At 40.9% G+C, this 15,452-nt stretch overlaps 1 pseudogene; it reads left to right on the top strand.

Annotated features, from left to right (window-relative positions):
• The first annotated feature begins 6,727 nt into the window (after positions 1–6,727).
• On the top strand, positions 6,728–14,160 carry LOC108398059 (procathepsin L-like; annotated as a pseudogene).
• Positions 14,161–15,452: the final 1,292 nt, after the last annotated feature.

The raw sequence follows: 15,452 nt of genomic DNA, 5'->3' as shown, positions 1-15,452 counted from the left end.
ACTAATATTGGAATTCAGCAAAGTTGCAGGATACGAAATTAACACACAGAACTCTCTAGCTTTCCTATACGCTAACAATGAACTAATAGAAAGAGTAATCAAAAAAACAATTCCATTCACAATTGCATCAAAAAGAATAAAATACCGAGCAATAAACCAAACCAAGGAAGTGAAAGACCTATACCCTGAAAACTACAAGCCACTCTTAAGTGAAATTAAACAGGTCACTAACAAATGGAAACTCATCCCATGCTCCTGGCTGGGAAGAATTAACATCATCAAAATGGCCATCCTGCCCAAAGCAATATTCGATGCAATCCCTATCAAATTACCAACAGCATTTTTCAATAAACTGGAACAAATAGTTCAAAAATTCATAAGGAACCACCAAAGACCCCAAATAGCCAAAGCAATCCTGAGAAGGAAGAATAAAGTGGGGGGGGATCTCGCTCCCCCACTTCAAGCTCTACTACAAGGCCACAGTAATCAAGACAATTTGATACTGGCACAAGAACAGAGCCACAGACCAGTGGAATAGAATAGAGACTCCAGACATTAACCCAAACATATATGGCCAATTAATATACAATAAAGGGGCCATGGACATACAATGGAGGAATGACAGTCTCTTCAACAGGTGGTGCTGGCAAAACTGGACAGCTACATATAAGAGAATGAAACTGGATCACTGTCTATCCCCATACACAAAAGTAAATTCGAAATGGATCAAAGACCTGAATGTAAGTCATGAAACCATAAAACTCTTAGAAAAAAACATAGGAAAAAATCTCAGGGACATAAACATGAGTGACTTCTTCATGAACATATCTCCCCAGGCAAGGGAAACAAAGGCAAAAATGAACAAGTGGGACTATATCAAGCTAAAAACTTGTGTACTGCAAAGGACACCATCAATAGAACAAAAAGGTATCCTACAGTATGGGAGAATATGCTTATAAATGACAGATCCGATAAAGGGTTGGTATCTAAAATATATAAAGAGCTCACACACCTCAACTAACAAAAAGCAAATAATCCAATTAAAAAATGGGCACAGGAGCTGAACAGACACTTCTCTAAAGAAGAAATCCAGATGGCCAACAGGCACATGAAAAGATGCTCCACATTGCTAACCATCAGAGAAATGCAAATTAAAACTACAATGAGATATCACCTCACACCTGTAAGGATTGCCACCATCCAAAAGACAAACAACAACACATGTTGGTGAGGTTGTGGAGAAAGGGGAACCCTCCTGCACTCCTGGTGGGAATGTAAATTAGTTCAACCATTGTGGAAAGCATTATGGAGGTTCCTCAGAATGCTCAAAATAGAAATAACATTTGACCCAGGAATTCCACTTCTAGGAATTTACTCTAAGAATGCAGCACTACAGTTTGAAAAAGACAGATGCACCCCTATGTTTATCGCTGCACTATTTACAATAGCCAAGAAATGGAAGCAACCTAAATGTCCATCAGTAGATGAATGGATAAAGAAGAGGTGGTACATATACACAATGGAATATTATGCAGCCATAAGAAAAAAACAGATCCTACCATTTGCAACAACATGGATGGAGCTAGAAGGTATTATGTTCAGTGAAGTAAGCCAGGAGGAGAAAGACAAGTACCAAATGATTTCACTCATATGTGTAGGATTAGAACAAAGGAAAACTGAAGGAATAAAACAGCAGCAGAATCACAGAAACCAAGAATGAACTAACAGTTACCAAAGGGAAAGGGACTGGGGAGGATGGGTGGGAAGGGAGGGGGATAAGGGCGGGAAAAAAGAAAGAGGGCATTACGATTAGCATGTATAGTGCGTGGGGGGTAAGTGGAGGGCTGTGCAACACAGAGAAGACAAGTAGTGATTTTACAGCATCTTACTATGCAGATGGACAGTGACTGTGAAGGGGTATGTGGGGGGGACTTAGTGAAGGGGGGAGCCTAGTAAACATAATGTTCTTCATGTAATTGTAGATTAATGATACCAAAAAAAAATTGAGACTACAAAAAGGAAATGGAACCACATAATCAAACATCCCAGATTCCCTATAAAAAACTCAAAACGAAAACCAATGAAAACTTCTGTATATACAATTTGGACAAATTCCTGAGTTACTACTTCTGCTCCAGTGGTTTATGTTTGTTATTTCTCATCTCCTGTGTGTCCTCTCTGTTGTGCCCAATGTCATGAATCCCAGAAGACCAACAAGGAGCCAACACCGATGCAAAAGCAAAGAGCCTTTATTTGAGCTAGCTCGAGCTCAATCTTCTATCTGCTCCAACACAGCAGGGAGAGGCCAGAGAGCGAGTTTCAAAAACACAGAGGTTTTATGGGGCTTTAGGGGCGGTTGTTGAGGTGAGGGGTGGGGTCTTGGATGATTGACTGGGTCTAGGGGTAGTTGGTGGAGTGATGGCCGTGGCTCTTGCTGATTGGCTGGGGAGTTGGCGGGCTTCTTGCTGACTGGTGAGGAGAGAGCCCAAGTCTTGATTGGCTGGAGTAGGATCCGGGTCCCGATTGGCTGAAGACATTTTAAAATGGGAGCACTTATGCTAAGGGAGGGTCTAAAAATAAAATTAAATCCTGAGGAAAAACAAGTCCCTTTCATTCTCCATTCTTACCCTCTGAGTAAGAATACAATCTTTCTCTGGGATCACTGCTAACACAAGCAGATGCAGTCACATGCAAAGAAAGAGTTCATAGACAACACACATTCATACCCAAGAAAGCAACAACTACATCTTTTAAATGCATATTTTTTAGTGAACAACACCCAGTGCCCTGATGTGTTCTCCCACATAGGAGAAGTCAGGCTGATGGGTGAAGGCACAGGTCAGATTTGCAGAGGAGATCCCCTGGCCCCAAAAGGAGAGTTTGTGGATCATAGACTCAGGTGGGAAGGAGGAATGCAGGGAGAGGGCCACAAGGGCAGCTCCTGTACCTACTGCTCTGGGGTGCTTGCCATAATATCACTAACTTGCATCTTTGAGGTTTTGGACCCTTTTTCTGTAAAATCAGGATGAGTGCAGTCATTTGGTTTCCAGGCAGTGGATTGTGTGAAATTCCTCAGTTCTTGTTGTCTCCAAGGAAAGAATTCTGAGAGATAAAAAGGACTTAAAGCCTCAGGAGGTTTTTATTTAGCAAAACAAAAGGAAAGTGTGCTCCCTGCACAAAAAAGTGGGCTCTCCCCAGGGGTGAGTAGCTGCTCCTGGGTTTTACATGGTGTCCTTTATGAGGGTGTATTTGGTTTCCTCCCTCCCAATTTCTCATTCTCACACTATCTTTCGGATCATCTTGTTCCCATCTCTTCAGCTTCTTTGCATAATTTTTGTGTTTGCTATTTTCCCCATAGCATCTAAGAGAAACCCATGGTAGGCCAAAACCATACTGTACATGATATAATAGTGATATTATCATGGCCTCAGGGTCAGTAGTGATAAGGTCTTCCTTAATCGCAGATGCTTTAAAATCAGAAAAGTCCCTGTGACCATCTTTTGCTTATTAGTTTGTGCTGAACTTCAATAGGGGCTGGTCTAAGAGAGACAAAGAGATCACAGGGCAGAAACTGGGAAGAGACAGGGTGGTCTGCAGTCCTCCTTTCTCCCCTCCTGCTCATGTCTATCTAACTGCCTACTCTAACGATCTTAGACTTTAAAATAGAAAGGCCCAACTTGAGAAAGCTGTTGGGAAAGGGACATCTTGATTGTTTCTAAAGAAACACTTGTCTGCATCATATACAAAAATTAACACAAAATGGATCTAAGTCCAGAAACATAACAGCTTAAACGATAAAACTTTAGATAAAAACACAAAGGTAGAGCTTCATGATATTGGACTTATATTTTGCAGTAGTTGTTTTGTTTGGGGGGGGGATAACAAAAGAACAAGCAACAAACACAGAATAGATAAATGGACTTTATCAAAATTAAAACTTTGTACATGAAAGGACACTATTAACTTAATGAAAAGACAGCTCTCAGACCTAAAAAATGTTGCAAAACCTGTCATGTTGAAAACCTGTGCAATGCTGATAGAAATGTAAAATGGTACAGTTACTGTGGGAAACCTAGAGAAATGTAAACCTAGAATTACCCTGTCCAGAAACTGTACTTAGGGACATATGCCCAAGAAACTGAAAACAGGATCTCAAACATTTGTTCAACAGCAGCATTATTCAAATGAGCCAAGTGTGGAAATAACCCATATAACCATCAGGGAAGACTGGAGAAACCAAACATGGTTCATACAATGGAATATGATTCACCTTTAAAGAAGGAATTGTGACACAGGCCACAGCATTGGGGGACCTTGAAGATGTGATGTTGTACAGTGAACTAACAAGGCACCAAAGGGCAAACATCACAGGATTCCGCTTATATGGGGAACTTAGGTGTGTCAAATTCACAGTGACAGTGAGTAGAATGGTGGCTCCTGGGGCCCGGGGAGGGAGGAATAGAGAGTTATTTTTAATGGGTTTCAGTTTGGGAAAATAGAAAAAGTTGTGGACATTGATGATGGTGATGTTTGCATAACAATAAAATTTACGAATGCCAGAATTGTACACATAAAAATGGTTAAAATAGACATGTTTATGTTTTGTACATATTATTGCAGTAAAAACATACATGAATTTTATTGCGCTTCAAGAAGGCGTCCAATTTAATCTTAATTGGGAATTAGTTTACAAGTCCACATGAACTGTGACTCCATTTTTATAAAAAGAATTCAAGATATACATACAAAAAGGTGATGTGGGAAACACACATAGATACAGATTTTTTCTTCTACAAGGTGTTTTCTACAGTAAATATATTTTATGTAACAAAAAAGAACAAACATGCACAAAGTTTGATTCATGCACCTTAAATTCTTAATTACATAGATTTACATATGAATATATTTTTCTCCATTTAAAACATTTCATAACTGTCATTTAAATTCTGATATTCAATATAAATTAAGGACAAAAATCATTGAAGTAAAAGTCATTAAAGCAACTAAGCACAGGAAAAGCTTCTTGGAACCAAAAGAAGATATAATTATCCATAACACAGAGTTGGCGGGAAAAGCAGTTTCTAGTTTCCCCTTCTCCTTTTCTAAACCATTTTTTTTCTATAAATAACTAGTTTCCGCGGGTTGAAGAAAAGCTTGAGTGGGATGAAGACTCCTGGACTGGGGACACACGAAGGCGGCATCGCAGAATACCGCGCCCTCCCCGACACCACCCAGCCGGCTCCTTTCCTTCCCAGGATTTGGGCCTGGTCACGGCCCCAGTTCTGGGGAGGCCTCCCCAGAAATGCCTCCACAGCCCGCAGCAGCCCATCCTGAAACAGTGAGCGCACCTCTGCTGGGGGCCGTGCACTCTCCCCGCCGCCTGTGCTGAGGATGACCGGGAACCACTAAACCGGATCACGCTGGTCTCAGCCCCCGCGGGGCCTTCACCAAAAACTCAGGGCCTGAAAGATGCTGCGTGAGGCAGAAAACCCTCAGGGTGCCTCACCGAAGCCTCTACGTGAACCGCGACCCAGCATGCGGATTGGTAATTGGTGCATCCGGGCCCCAGGGAGGCGCGACACCCTCTGCAGCGTTGTCCAGGGCTCTGGCTGCCCTTCTCAACCCTCGCGCCCCTCGCCGGGTCCGCTGACGCGGGTGCCACCCGCTCCAGAACAAGCTGGGTGGGATTCAGCCTGGGACTGGATTCCCACACCCGCCCAGGACCCACCTCCCAGAGGCCACGCCCACAGGCCGGATCAGCTAATCGCGGAGCGGTCCAGGGTGGGGTGCGCCAGCCTTTAGGACCCTGAACAGCACCTGCTGGTTGTCCCTGTGCACCTGCGCCCGCCGGGGGTGAGCGTTCCCTGGCCAGGCCTGAGGCAGGGACCACCCAGGAGACCCCATGACACCCGGCCTTGGACGTTGAAGATGAGGGTCCCAGGAGGCGCCATTCCTGGGCCTGACTACACCGTACTACGCCGCCTGAGTCCCTGTGGATAAAATGAGAGTTCCTGTGGCCAGGATTCTCACCTGGCCCTGGTTGACTAGCCCACTGCACACCTGTGGGCAATTTGACTCTATAAAAAGAGCTCCGCCCAATGCTCTGGGCGCGACACGGTGGCAGGGCTGCAGGGCTGTGGGAGAGCAGAGCAGGGGCTAGAGTGGTAGCAGCACCGAGGGCGGAGGCTCAGGGGACGGCTGTGCGGGGTGGGGGTGGGGTGCAGAGGGTGTCTGTGCGGACAGGGGGGCCCAGGGGACAGCTGTGTGGACAGAGGGGCCCAGAGGCAGAGACTGGCTTGCTGCATTCAGACTCGCTCTGAGTGAATGGGATTTTAGTGACTGACCTCCCACCTGGAAATAAAGTTGGGTATAACCCTTTCACCCCAAGAACGTTTTGCTGTCGTTTTCTTTGGTCACACTGAATTCATAGCGAACTTGCCCGGGGCTGAAACCCATTGGCAAGACAGTCCCGCACCCGGGGCTGCAGGGCCTGCTGCCCACTGCACCTGGGTATCAGCGTCTGGAAGGGGCAGGCAGGTGGGAAGGAGGGCATGGGTGGCATGCCCCCTGCATGTCCCATATCCTGACTGCCTCCCCAGCCCTGTGTAAACACTGGGGAGGATGCCTTAGGTGTTTTTACTCCAGCTTGTGGCTCTAACATCTCTGCAGAATAACGATAGCTGGTTAGAGGTTATACTCAGTGCTTTTCCTTTCTAGGTTTTGAAACATGTATCCTTCACTCCTCCTGCCTGTCCTGTGCCTGGGAATAGCCTCCACAGCTCCACCAGCTGGCGGTGGCTTGGATGCACAATGGTCCCAGTGGAAGGCAGCACACGGGAAAATATATGGCAAAGTGGGTAACATCTGAAACAGTCAGAGGGACTTGCAGCTAGTGCTGTTGGAAATTAATAGAAGAGAGGCTTCTTGAGGCGGCTCTCACCAAGACAATAATCACATCACCCATTGCTAAGCACAATGTGGGGTACATCCCATTGGGTGGGTGCTGGAGATCACCTCTCACAAGTATTTGGCCATCCTGGCCACAGTTTCTCTTCATCTTCTCAAATCCACGTGGTGCAGGTGAGTTGGTTTTAAACAGAAATAAAGATGATGGCTGATATGTTTGCCCCCAGAACGAAGAAGTAAGGAGGCGAGCAGTGTGGGAGAAGAATCTGAAAATGATTGACAAGCACAATGAAGAATACGACCTAGGAAACCACAGCTTCACAGTGGCAATGAATGCTTTTGGTGACATGGTGAGTGTGGCATGGATTGATGAACTTTGGGTGCTTCCTCTTCTCAGTACTTTACCATAAAATCTCATGCTTTTCTCACATCCTATTTCCTTTTGTTTGAAGACCAAAGAAGAATTCAAGAGGGTAATGAATGGCCTTCAGAAGCAGAAGCACAGGAAGGGAAAGTGTTCCCGAACCTCCCCTTGCTGAGACCCCCGATCTGTGGACCTGATGGAGGAAGGCTGCCTGACTCCTGGGAAGAACCAGGTAGGACAGTACTGAGCAGACCTCTGTCCAAGAGAAAGGCCAGAAGTAACTGGCATCCTTGCCTTGGTGTACTGTGCAACTTTATGCAGTTCACTACTTTTTTTGATGAGTTTTCAGATAAAAAAGTTGTTGAGAAAGATTGCTATTTGTTTTGTAGACTGAGAGTTTTTCCATTTTGTCTCCAGGGTCTGTGTGGTTCTTGTTGGGCTTTTAGTGCAACTGGTGCCCTGGAAGGACGGACGTTCCCGAAAACTCACAAACTTGTTCCACTGAGTGAACAGAACCTGGTGGTGGATTATGCCTTCCAGTACATCCTTGACAATAGAGGTCTGGCCTCAGAGCAATCCTATCCATATCATGGAATGGGGAGCTCCTTATCCTGTTACCAAAGCTGAATGGTTTCAGGGAAAACAGCTACCATATTTAAGACTCATATTTTAGATTGAAGATTCTATAGCTGCTGTCAGAGCTACCATTAAAATGTATTTGCCTTGTACCATTCTCTGTTTAGATGGCTACTATATAGCAATTACTATTTCTATGTTTTATGGAGATATACATAATTTTCTACATAATGTAACTAATTTCTCCACAGTGAAAATTTTCTCATGGCTAGGTAGGCTACAGGTGTCTTGTTGAATAGACACCAGGTAATTTCATTTCAAAGCAAACAATGGCATTTCCCCTCCTAGGATGCTTCATTATAAATTTGACAGGGAAATCATTAAGCTTCAAACGATCTTACCCTCGTGTTACATGGGAGTTGGGTATTAATAATCAGATTTCTTCTCCTTCATCTTGAAAGGAAGAACCCTGCAAATATAAACCTGAGGATTACCCTGCCAGTGATACTGGCTTCTATGATATCCCTGAAAACAAGAAGGTCCTTGGGTCACACTGGCAAAAGTGGGGCCTGTTTCTGTTGGTATAGATGCCAGCTGGGACACATTCCAGTTGTATAAAGAAGGTAAGCATTTTCTTTTTTTAATTAAAGTATCATCACTATATAATCTTATGATAGTTTCACAATAAACAACACAGTAGTTTCAACATTCATCCATATTATTAAGTCCTCACTTCCCCACTATTGCAGTCACTGTCATTAGCATAGTAAGAAGCTATAGAGTCATTACTTGCCTTCTCCATGATGTACTGCCTTCCCTGTGACCTACCTATATTGTAAGTGCTAATTAAAATGTCCTGTAATCCCATTCTCCCTCCCTCCCCATCCACCCTCCCCAATACTTTTCTTTTGGTAACCACTAGTCCCTTCTAGAAGTCTGTGAGTCTGCTGCTGTTTTGTTCCTTCAGTTTTGCTTTGTTGTTATAATTCACAAATGAGGGAAATCACTTGGTATTTGTCTTTCTCTGTCTGGCTTATTTCACTGAGCATAATACCCTCTAGCTCCATCCATGCTGCTGCAAATGGTAGAATTTCTTTTCTTTTTATGTCCAAATAATATTCCATTGTGTATATGTGCCACATCTTCTTTATCCACTCATCTATTCATGGAACACTTAGGTTGTTTCCATGTCTTGGCTATTGTAAAGAGTACAGTGATTACCATAGGGTGCATATGTCTTTTCAAACCAGGGAACTTGTTTTCTTCAGGTAAATTCCTAGGAGTGGAACTCCTAGGTCAAATGGTATTTCTACTTTTAGTTTGTTGAGGAACCTCCATATTGCTTTCTACAGTCATTGACCCAATTTACATTCCCACCAGCAGTGTAGGAGGGTTCCCCTTTCTCCACATCCTGGCCAGCATTTGTTGTTTCTTGTATTATCAATATTGACCATTCTAACTGGTATGAGGTGATATCTCATTGTGGTTTTAACTTGCATTTCCTTGACGATTAGCAATGTGGAGCATCTTTTCATGCACCTATTTGCCCTCCAAATTTCTTCTTTGGAGAGGTGTCTGTTCAGATCCTCCACTCATTTTTTAATTGGGTTATTTGTTTTTGGTTGTTGAAACATGTGAATTCTTTATATTTTGAATGTTAACCCCTCATCAGATAAATAATCTATGAACATATTCTCCCATACTGTAGGGGCCTTTTTCTTCTGCTGATGGTATTTTTGCTATACAAAAGATTTTAAGTTTGATGTAGTCTCAATTGTTCATTTTTATTTTGTTTCCCTTGCCCACAGAGATGTGCTCAGGAAAAAGTTGCTCATGTTTACATTCCAGACATTTTTGCCTATGTTTTCTTCTTTGAGTTTTATGGTTTCATGACTTACATTCAGGTCTTTGATCCATTACTTTTGTGTATGGGGATAGACAATAATCCAGTTTAATTCTCTTGCATGTAGCTGTCCAGTTTTGCCAACACCAGTTGTTGAAGCTGTTGTCTTTTCCCCATTGTATATTCATGGCTCTTTCATCATATATTAATTGACCATATATATATATATGGGTTTATATCTGGGCTCTCTATTCTGTTCCATTGATCTATGGGTCTGGCCTTGTGCCAGTACCAAATTGTTTTGATTACTGCAGCTTTGTAATAGAGCTTGAAGTTGGGGATCATAATCCCCCCTGCTTTATTTTTCCTTCTCAAGATTGCTTTGGCTATTCGGGGTCTTTTGTGGTTTCATGTGAATTTTAGACCTTTTTATTCTACATAGTTGAAGAATGCTGTTGGTATTTTGATAGGGATTGCATTGAATCTGTAGATTGCTTTAGGCAGGATGGCCATTTTGACAATATTAATTCTTCCTATTTATGAGCATGGGATGTATTCCCCTTTATTGGTGTCTTCTTTGATTTCTCTCATTAGTGTCTTGTAGTTTACACAGTATAGGTCTTTCACTTCTTTGGTTAGGTTTATTCCTGGGTATTTCATTATTTTCAATTCAATTATAAATGAAGTTGTTTTCCTGATTTCTCTTTCTGCTGATTTGTTGTTAGTATATAGGAATGCAAAAGATTTCTATGCATTAATTTTGTATCCTGCAACTTTGCTGAATTCAGTTATTAGTTCTAATAATTTTTTGGTGGAGTCTTTAGGTTTTTCTATGTGTAATATGTTATCTGTAAATTGTGATAGTTTAACTTTTTCCTTGCCAATTTAGATGCCTTTTATTTCTTTGTTTTCTGATTGCCATTGCTAGGACCTCCAGTACTATGTTGAATAAAAGTGGGGAGAGTGGGCATCCTTGTGTTCCCAATCTTAGAGGAAAAACTTTCAGCCTTTTGCTGTTAAGTATGATGTTGGCTGTGGGTTTGGCATATATGGCCTTTATTATGTTGAGGTACTTACCCTCTATACCTCTCTTGTTTAGAGTTTTTAATCATGAATGGATGTTGAATTTTGTCAAATGCTTTTTCAGCATCTATTAAGATGATCATGTGATTTTTGTTCTTTTTGTTGTGGTGGTGGTGTATGATATTGATTGATTCACAAATATGGTACCATCCTTGCATCCTTGGAATAAATCTCACTTGCTCATGATGGATGATCTTTTTTATGTATTTTTGAATTCGATTTGCTAATATTTTGTTGATGGTTTTTGCATGTGTGTTCATCAGGGATATTGGCTGTAATTTTCATATTTTCTGGTGTCTTTGTCTGGTTTTGGTATTAGGGTGATGCTGGCCCCCTAGAATGAGTTTGGAAGTATTCCTTCCTCTTCTACTTTTTGGAAAACTTTAACAAGGATGGATATTAGGGCTTAACTAAATGTTTGATAAAATTCAACAGTGAAGCCATCTGGTCCAGGGATTTGTTCTTAGGTAGTTTTTTACTACCAATTCAAATTCACTGCTGGTAATTGGTCTGTTCATATTTTCTATTTCTTCCTGGGTCAGTCTTGGAAGGTTGTAATTTTCTAGAAAGTTGTCCACTTATTCTAGGTTGCCCAATTTTTTGGCATATAATTTTCCATAGTATTCTTTAATAATTCTTTATATTTCCATGAATGTCCATTGTGATATCTCATTTTTTGTTTCTGATTCTGTTTATGTGTGTAGACTCTGTTTTTTTTCTTGATAAGGCTGGCTATGGGGTTATCTATTTTGTTTATTTTCTCAAAGAACCAGCTCCTGCTTTCATTGATTCTATTGTTTTATCCTGCTTGATTTTATTTATTTCTGCTGTGATCTTTATTATGTCCCTCCTTCTACTGACTTTGGGCCTCATTTGTTCTGTTTATAGTTTCATTAATTGTGTGTTTAGAATATTAATTTGGGATTGTTTTTTCTTAAGGCAAGCCTGTATTGCTATATGCTTTCCCCTTAGAACTGCCTTCACTGCATTTCACAAATTTTGGGGTGTTGAGTTGTTGTTGTTGTTTGTCTCCATATATTGTTTGATCTCTGTTTTAATTTAGTCATTGATTCATTGATTATTTAGAGCATCATGCTAAGCCTGTAGGTATTTCTAAGCTTTTTTTTTTTGCATAATTTTTTTCTAGTTTCAATCCTTTCTGGTCTGAGAAGCTGGTTAACACAATTTCAATCTTTTTGAATTTATTGAGGCTCTATTTATGGCCTAGTATGTGATCTATTCAGGAAAAATGTTCCATGTACACTTGAAAAGAATGTACATCCTGCTGCTTTTTGGTGTGCTCTGTAGATGTGTGTTAGGTCGATCTGTTCTAATATGTTGTTCAGTGCCTCGGTCTCCTTATTTATTTTCTGTCTGGTTGATCTGTCCTTTGCATGAGTGGTGTGTTGAAGTCTCCTAAAATGAATGCATTGCATTCTATTTCCCTCTTTAATTCTATTAGTATTTGTTTCACTTATGTAAGTGCTCCTATGTTGGCTCCATAGATATTTATAATGGTTATATCCTTTTGTTGGACTGATCCCTTTATCATTATGTAATGTCCTTCTTTGTCTCTTATTACTGTGTTTGCTTTGAAATCTTTTTTGTCTGATAGAAGTACTGGAACTCCTGTTTTTTTCTATTATTTGCATGAAATATCATTTTCCATCCCTTCACTTTTAGTCTGTGTATATTTTTGGGTTTGAAGTGAGTCTCTTGTAGGTAGCATATAGATGGGTCTTATTTTTTTTATCCATTCTCTAACTCTATATCTTTTGATTCGTGTATTCAGTCCACTTACATTTAAGGTGACTATTGATAGGCACTTATTGCCATTGTAGGCTTTAGATTTGCCAAAATTTCAAGGATAACTTTCTTACTATCTAACAATCTATCTAAATTGCTGATTACTCTATTTCAAACACAATCTAAAGGTATTTTTTCCTCCCTTTGTTCTTCTTCTTCCTCCTCCTCCACACCTTATACTCTAGGTGTCACATTATGCACTCTTTGTGTATCACTTGACTTACTTTGTGAGAAGCTGATTTCATATTTGCTTAGTAATTAATTGGTCTACTAGAAGTTAAACCTTTTTTATGTAGAAATTTAGGCAGAGACATTGGTTAAGGGTCATTATATATTGAGTAAATTTTGAGGAGTGAAATTTGAGGAGTATGGATTTAAAATTGCTGTTCACTCTGTACAAGTAAAATGTGTGACTGATGTTTTGATTTGACATTGCTTGACCCATATCCCCATGATTTGAAGCACTTCAAAATTACGTTTAAATAGCTACATAAGTTGATTGGTATAGCTAAGTTTACTTTTTCCCCAATTGTTAGAACTATAAAATATTCTAGGAATTTTTACCACTGTAATTAAAACTGGAAATAAACCTTTGCCTCAAAAATATTTTGTTCTCTGCTGAGTCTAGGCTGATATGCTGGAAATAGAGTGACTCTTTCATGAGTTGCTTTTGATGCCTATTAAAAAGTTGTTTACAAAAGAGATTGGGTTAATTCCATTTTTGCTACCATTACATGAAGGCCTAAATCGAGAGCCTAGATTTTTTTAAGTCTTGTTTTTAGGTTATATCTGGATACATGCCTTTTAATGGAATTTTGAGTTGCCTTCCTTACTGTGGTTAATAGGTTGGGTTATAGCCACATGTCACATGGAGGTCCTCCCCCCAAGCATTTAATTTTACTTCTGCAGGCATTTATTATGATCCATGGTGCAGTTGCACAGACCTGGATTACAGCATTCTGGTGGTTGGCCATGGCTCTGGAGGAGCAGAATCAAATAATAATAAATATTGGATTGTCAATAACAGGTATAAAATACCAAAAATTCTTCTATTTGAAATTGAAAAGGGAAACCTTTTCTGAATCACTGTTAGATACAAGTCCCCAAGCCTTTAAGCACACTATGGAGTCCCAGAAGTCTTTATATCCCTGAGGGCAGATATAGACATAGTAATGTATTGTTATAACACTGAATTACCATTCTAAGCTTGCTAGGGTATTGATGTGGTTTGGGTACCTTTGCACTTTCCAAATTTGAAGAGTTTCATAATTCTGAAGCATATATGGCCCAAAGAGTCTCCTTTCCTTTCTATGAAAGGTTTGGTGGATAGAAGTTAAGTGGAGGGTTACAACTCACCCATGCACAGGAACTGAGTGATTCTGAATCGTATTGGTCTCTGGTGCACTGCTAAATATCAGTTGTTAGTGATAATAAAGATAAATTCGATTCTTTGTAATAAATGGAGGGCCCTCTCTTCTTTCACCTGGCGTCTAGGCTGGGGCATAAATGGTTATGTAAAGATGGCCAGGGATTGGAAAACCACTGTGGAATTGCATCCTTGGCCAGCTACCCTCTAATGTAAGATGATGGTGATAATGAAGTACTTGACTTGAGAAGAGAATAACCCTGGGAGGAATTTTATCTTAAAACTTGGCAGACTTTATTGTGTGGAATAAAACACATGAATCATTGAAGATCCATGTTGTGAGTTCAATTCCATATTTTGTCCTGATGAAATTTGATCACCTCTCTAATTACTGATGCAAACAACTTTGTATGATTAACTTACCTAATAACTCTTAAATGTTCATGCATTAAAAGGTTGCACAAGTTTTACCTTTTAAAATAAAACAACATCAAAGTAGAGGTGTTTATGTTTTTAATACATTAATTTTTTGTAGAGTCAAAAATTAATTGAGTCTAGGCCCATAACTGCATGTACCAGTGTTCCATTAGAAGAACGGCTGGGTAGCTTTCTACTCTTCTGGTTATTACATCTAGATCTTATGTCAACTGGCCATTGGCAGAGTCTGAACACCCCTTGAATGGAGCAAAATATGACAGACAATGTATAAAGACAAAGATAAATTATTTTAATAAGGAAAAAAGTGACAATTTAGAAAGTCCACAGATGCATATGATTTCCAACTAAAAAAGGGCCTTAGAGTTCATGGTCATTTGACCCTACAACTTAGCCTGGTTATGGAACTACTGTCATGGAGGCAGTTTCTGGAGAATCTGCCCCACCTGCCAGTGAAGACCTTGTGGTCACTCTGGAGTCAAGGAGGGACCAAGAGAGTTTGTGTTGAGTCCACAAGGGGTGAAGGTTCAGCTCCCAGATGTGAACCTGGCCTTCGAAAGAGAGTTGTAGCCTCCGAGGTGGGAGGCAAGTGAGAGCATCCAATTTACAGTCTGAGGCTGAATTTTCACCCCACTGCCTTTGGTCTCTATAGATGAGGAGAAAAAGGAAGAGACATTCCTTGCATTCTGTAGCTAAACAAAGACATGCTCTTATTCACTCTTGATATGTGAAAGTTCTCATGCTCCCAGGTAAGTGTGTGAAAAGAATAGGTGGAAGTATTTAGTTAATGATGCCCATAAGTCCTTATGAGACCATGAGGTGGAGGAAACCTGCTGTCTCCCGCACAAGGTCCCCTACAGCCTCTCTTGAGTCCATCTGTGCTCTGAGGGACCCTCAACAAGACCTCCCCCCATAGGTACACAAATCCAGCTATGTAGCCTAAAATGACAAGTGTTGTGTTAGGAGTGAAAGTGTGGGGGTGGGGGTGGGAGTGGTCTGTGACAAGCCTGTCATGTGTGGCCACAGGAGAAGTTGGGAGGCTCTGAGCTGAGCCCCTTCTGCCAGCTGGGCTG

This window comes from Manis javanica, chromosome 12 (assembly GCF_040802235.1).
Source record: "Manis javanica isolate MJ-LG chromosome 12, MJ_LKY, whole genome shotgun sequence".
Taxonomy (NCBI): Eukaryota; Metazoa; Chordata; class Mammalia; order Pholidota; family Manidae; genus Manis; species Manis javanica.
Note: the sequence above shows the minus strand (reverse complement) of the source record. Positions and strands in the feature narration are given on the sequence as shown.